Source organism: Octopus bimaculoides, chromosome 6 (assembly GCF_001194135.2).
Source record: "Octopus bimaculoides isolate UCB-OBI-ISO-001 chromosome 6, ASM119413v2, whole genome shotgun sequence".
In the NCBI taxonomy this organism is placed as follows: Eukaryota; Metazoa; Mollusca; class Cephalopoda; order Octopoda; family Octopodidae; genus Octopus; species Octopus bimaculoides.
Window position 1 is genome coordinate 44,500,644 of NC_068986.1, and position 5,643 is coordinate 44,506,286.

General features: G+C 35.2%; 1 protein-coding gene across 1 annotated transcript in view; it reads left to right on the forward strand.

Moving 5' to 3' along the window:
• LOC106880063 (uncharacterized) overlaps positions 1-5,643 on the forward strand; it is a 49,911-nt gene continuing 44,268 nt past the window's right edge. Inside the window, exon 1 of the mRNA XM_014929869.2 lies at positions 1-574. The gene's annotated coding sequence lies outside the window, so the exon portion shown is untranslated. The remainder of the gene's footprint in view (positions 575-5,643) is intronic.

The window sequence follows — 5,643 nt, forward strand, 5'->3', positions numbered from 1 at the left end:
TTAGTTTTTCTACTATTGGATCCAAAGGGATTATGTTAAAGCTTAAAAACCGATTATCTTCAATGTTTGAGAGAGAGAAAGAGGATAATTGACAGAATAAAGGAGACAAATCGAACGAGAGGAGTTAATTAAACAAGAAATATACACAGAGAAAGTGAAAGTGTTTGGAAGAGAGAGAGAGAGAGAGGTTCTGTTGTGATGGCACCGTTCTATGAAACAGCATCAAAGACCGAAACAAGAAGCATGAAATAGAATGAGGCGAAGTAATATCATTGCGACTGGAACAATCCTATTTCATAAGGAGTTGAGTTGAAGGATGGTGCAGAGATAGAAAGGCAGATAGAGATGAAGAGTGAGAGACAGAATCAGTGAGAGAGAAGTAGTAGGGGATTTAAAAATACGGGAGAGAGAGAAAGAGAGAGAGAGAGAGAGAGAGAGAGAGAGAGAGAGAGAGAGAGAGCCAAATTGGGAGTGAAAATATAGATTGGAGGAGAGAAAGAGAGAGGGGAATAGTGAAAGAAAGAGAAAGTGAGACAAGCAGAAGGATTTACAAATATTTCCAGTTTTTAATATGGTAAGTAAAACATGAGATTTCCTTATTTATCATTCCAAGCATTCACTCACCACAACAATTAATATGGTCCGGACGTTCCGGTGTGAACTAATTGTAATCTGTGCGTATGTTGGCACACACGATGTGTTGTTAGTATATTTATCTAAAGCCAGACGGTTTTGCTCTTGTATTAGATTATGCGAAAATTAATCTAAGAGTCTGCTATTCAGGGCTGGTATAAAGCTTTCGTTTTGTCCAAGTACTGTTTAAACAACGCGCCTATCATTCATTCAGCCAGTGAACCCCTGGCAATGTTTGTTTATGTAGAAAAACAAATCGTTGACGCTCCGCTCCGTCTTTATACAAATGAATGGAAATTTGTAATAGGTATAAATCAGCATGCCATTCCGTATAACACACACACATACACACACACGAAAAGATCACGAATAAATTTCTCTCACACAGGCACAGAGTGGGATTTCGGATTTATAGGAGAGAGGAAATGTGTGTGTAATGTTCATGCCTTTCCCTTGAACATATGCGACATGAATGATATGGCTAGGACCGGGAATGATAATCTGGGGATAAATCCGACTTGTCTGGAACTTAATTCGATTCTTACGTACCCAAATAGACTGTAATACTAGCAGTATCGCTCGCACCGCTCACAACATTGTAGTCACTAGAAATAACAGCCAAATCTGTGTTTAAGCACACCCTACAGTCTTAATTAAGAAATAGTCATAGACGATAATAGAATCCGAAATGCGCCTGGAATACGTTTGGAACACCTTCGACTATAAGGTCTGCTCAATCAGATTTAACCTGGGACTAAACAGCAGTAACAGCAAGACACTTCTAATGAATATGCATCTTTCGATTGAGTCTGGAATAAAGGGCTTCACGGGGATCTTTAGACATGTTTCCTAACCTATCAGTTCGAGATTTTGTACCTTAATAAGAACTCATTTAATTTGAATATTTGTTTTATTTTTTCCCCTCTCGATTATTGTAGCAACTCTTCCTAAAAATTGCCCTGTTGAGGTTTTCATTAAATTCTTACACACTTAAACAGTTAAAAAAACAAAACAAAAACAAAACTTTCTTTGTTATAATCACAAACAACCAGCTAATCTTTTAAAACAAGAAATTACTGAGGTTAATTATTCGGAGTTGAGTTTTTGTTCACTATTTCCAGTGTACTCTTTGTATGCCTGTTCTTTTCTTTTGGATTTTTTGTTTTTCCTCCCATGTAAATTGCGTTTCAGGATGCCAGCATTAATTATAATAATTATTATCAATACTGGTGATCCTTAAGTTTTACGCACAAAGAGACATTTTTAAGCACTAAATTAACTGACAAATATGGTTTTTGTATGCCAATTTTTTTTCTTACTCAATATAATCAATACCTGATAAATATTCTTCAAGTTTTGTTTGGAAACTTAGAATAAAAAAAAAGAAATAAAAATACGATTTACACCTCCAAATAATTGAAAAAAAATTCTTTTCCCAGCTAAACAATATCGAAATATAATTTCAAATTAATTCTTTGCACTTGAAACACGTTTTAGCTGTTTTTCGTTTTTTGTTACTATAATCTTTCAAATACAGAGCACATTTGAACGGCTGTTATTGAAAAACAATAAACTCGAATAATCGACAAGATACTTATAAATTCTTTGATAGAGGAACTGAGGGGGTGGGGTGAATGAATCGCATCGTTGAAAGTGGAGAAGAAAACTAAAACGAAATTAACAAAATGAATAAATAAATAAATAAAATAATAATAGTCAGTAACATTGCTGTACCGTGGGCGCCTGTGAAGTCAGAAAGCTTGTATGCAGGTTTTTCCATTTAAAGAAAAGGAATTATCTTATGAGGCAATCTTTCGCCTTCTAAAGGAGAAAGATTGCCTTTTATGAATAACTTTGATTCTATTTAAGGCAAAGCAGTGTAAATAAATCAACTTGAACGAATTGCTCTTTCATTATCCCCAGGGTGTCTTACATCTGTCGCAATATCTATATATCTACATATTTATTTATTTACCTGATTTTTGTCAAACTCTTTATTTACCTTTATAATCTTTTTCTCTCAGCAGTCATAACAATGACAAGACCTACTTAGACGCTCACGCACGCACATTCATATAAATACACAAAACAGTATGAATGAGCGTATTTCTACTCAAATTCTGGGGCAACTCTATATGGAAGTGTAAGTTAGATGAAACTGATCTTATTTTGGTTGAAACGTCATCCTTATAAGCTCTCTTCTTTTAACGTCAACATCGTTTATACACCCTTCTCGTACCTGCTCTCTCTCTCTCTCTCTCTCATATATACACGTGTATGCGTATGAGAAAGAAAGAGTATTTGTAACTTCGTATAGTTGCTTTTATTTATAATAGTCTACATAATTTTTAGGAAGTGCGTCTTAAGCGTGCCACTCTAATCTGTTCTTCACTTACTGCTAAAACGACTCCACAAACAATGCCATCTGTTTAACTAGAAACGGGATATTAGATATCAGTCTGTTTACATAAATATTTATCGATATGCGTTATCTATTGATTTGTTGACATTTCCATTTTATGGCATCTCATTAAGGAATTTAGAAAAAAATAGAATAAATATACAATGATTACAGGATAATATTTTATTTGAACTTTTTTTTTTACATAAGCACACAAAAGACTATGAGACTGTCCATATTGTATAGCCGCAGGTTAATTCTGATTAAGCAAACTTTTGATCAAAGGCGATTCAGTCGTGACCATCCGTTCTTTTTTCGTGCTAGTAGAGTGATTGTAGTGATGGAGGACAGAGTATTCTGTTCCTAAAGCAATGACACACTTTCTAGTTGGTTCCAGGGATGTTCTTGTTTAGCGCTAGGTCAGCCCTTACCAAGAATACCTGTGATCCAGCCATAACCATCTTATTAAATTAAAACTAAATTATTCAATGTGTCCTTTCTTTTATTCATATTTTAAGATGTTAGAATTGTAAATTGGAGAAGATTTGGCTTCTATTTCGTTTGGTGGAGTGACCTGGTTGGCTTGAAAACTTGTTCATTAATAATATTTTCAATGACATTGCAGTTGTGGGTTGATAGAAATGGCAGAGTATTGACTGGACAATGGAGAGAATATAGCATGTCCAGACTGTCACACGTACATTCCATTCAATTCATCCCTGTATGTTGGAGTGTGCACTGTTTGTGGTCCTCAGTTTGATGGTGGAATGATATAATTGGAACTACATACGTGTCTGCCATAGAAATGTGTGAGCAGGGATGATCTGGGGCTACACAACTTTGTTGTGGGGGAGATAATTATGTGGTATTGAAAGTACTGTATTTGATAGCAGCTTATAAGACATGCCTTAATTTTGGCAGCCTCTTTCTTCAACCATCACTTGCCAGTAACCCAAACCCTAACCTTGTATTTATAAGACACACTGATTTTCTGGGACAATTTTGGGGGAAAATAAGTATACTTTATAAACCATCAAATATTGTAGTAACCTTTATTAAGAAGGAGTGCTGTGCTATTCCATGACTTTTAGTTGTTCTTTCATTTGCTGGGCCTGGAGGAAGGAGCAGTGCCCATGAATTTTGTTGTTCTAAGACAAGCAAGATTGATGCTATTAATGCTACTCTTGAACTTCTGTAAGTTAGCACTTGCGGGAAAAGAGGAAATTTCAGAGGGATACATTTTAGAAAGGGAAGGAAGATTAGGCTTGGCGATTAGTGTTAAGCCCGGGTAGGGGTTGCACACGACAGTGTGTTCAAAGAAGAGTCATGTATTCATTTTAACTAAACTAATGACAGTTAATATTGAGCTGGCTGAATCATTAGCATGCCAGGCAAAATATATAAGTGACATTTCATCTGTCTTTACGTTCTGAGTTCAAATTCCGCTGGGGTCTACTTTGGCTTTCATCCATTCAGGGTTAATAAAATAAGTAATAGTTGAGTGGGGATTAATGTAATCAACTTATACCCTCACACAAACTTGCTGGCCTTGTATCAAGATTTTAAACCAATATTATTACTATCATCATTTTATTCTACAGTTTTGAATTATCATTGACATTTCTGCAGTATTATAATCAGTTGAAGATTATTGTACTTTTAAATGGTCTTACAATATTTTATTGTTTTTTGCTTTCATTTGTATGAAATCATGACTAGGGCCACTTCAGTTGTCCATGTCTTTCCCCAACAATATGTGGTTTCAGGTTGATTGTTATTATTATTATTGTTGTTGTGCATCCTTCCTCAGTCTGGCCTGGCTTGCTTGAGCATTTAGGTAGTTGAGCAAATGGCAAAGCCAACTGATCCAGCAATCTTGTTGAGGAATGCACTGTACATTCGAACATGAAGTGGCTTATAATGTGTCTGATGCAGTGTGGCAGTCTGATCATTTCTCTTTTTTTCTGTTGTCCAATCTGCTCTTTCAGAGGTTCATAGGTCACTACTATAAAGGAAGAGTAACATAGATGCCACAAAACCACCATCTCCCTCTTCTGTCTGTCTGTCTCTCTCTATGTGTGCATCTGTGTGTGTGTGTGTGTTAGAAAGAAGAACAAACAAGCAAAACATGCGGTATCACTTTAAAGCTTGTAATTTATAATTCAAACATAATTGCAGAGTTGTTAGATTAAATAAGGGATTAAGGCATTATCTACAAAGCCTGTTACAGCTATTTCTTGAATAGGTGTGCATATGGTGCATATATCATTGATTGTCATATAAAAGCTAATTATTCTATGTCCAGAGAGGAAGGATTAAGGAATATCCTTAATGAAGGATATTAGTAGTTAGCAGTTCCCTCGTTGAATTAAGGAATATCCTTAGTAAAAGAGATTAGTAGTTATCACTTCCATCATGGAAGAGAGAGTGAGGTAGATTATTAGTGGAAGGGCTGTAAGGAATACAGGACAGTATAAAAGAAAAACAGAGTGATGAATGCATAGAAGTAGAGAGACACTAACTGGTATCATGAAGGCATATATAACCTTAAGAGTTAGAGGGATATATATATATATATATATATATATATATATATATATATATATATA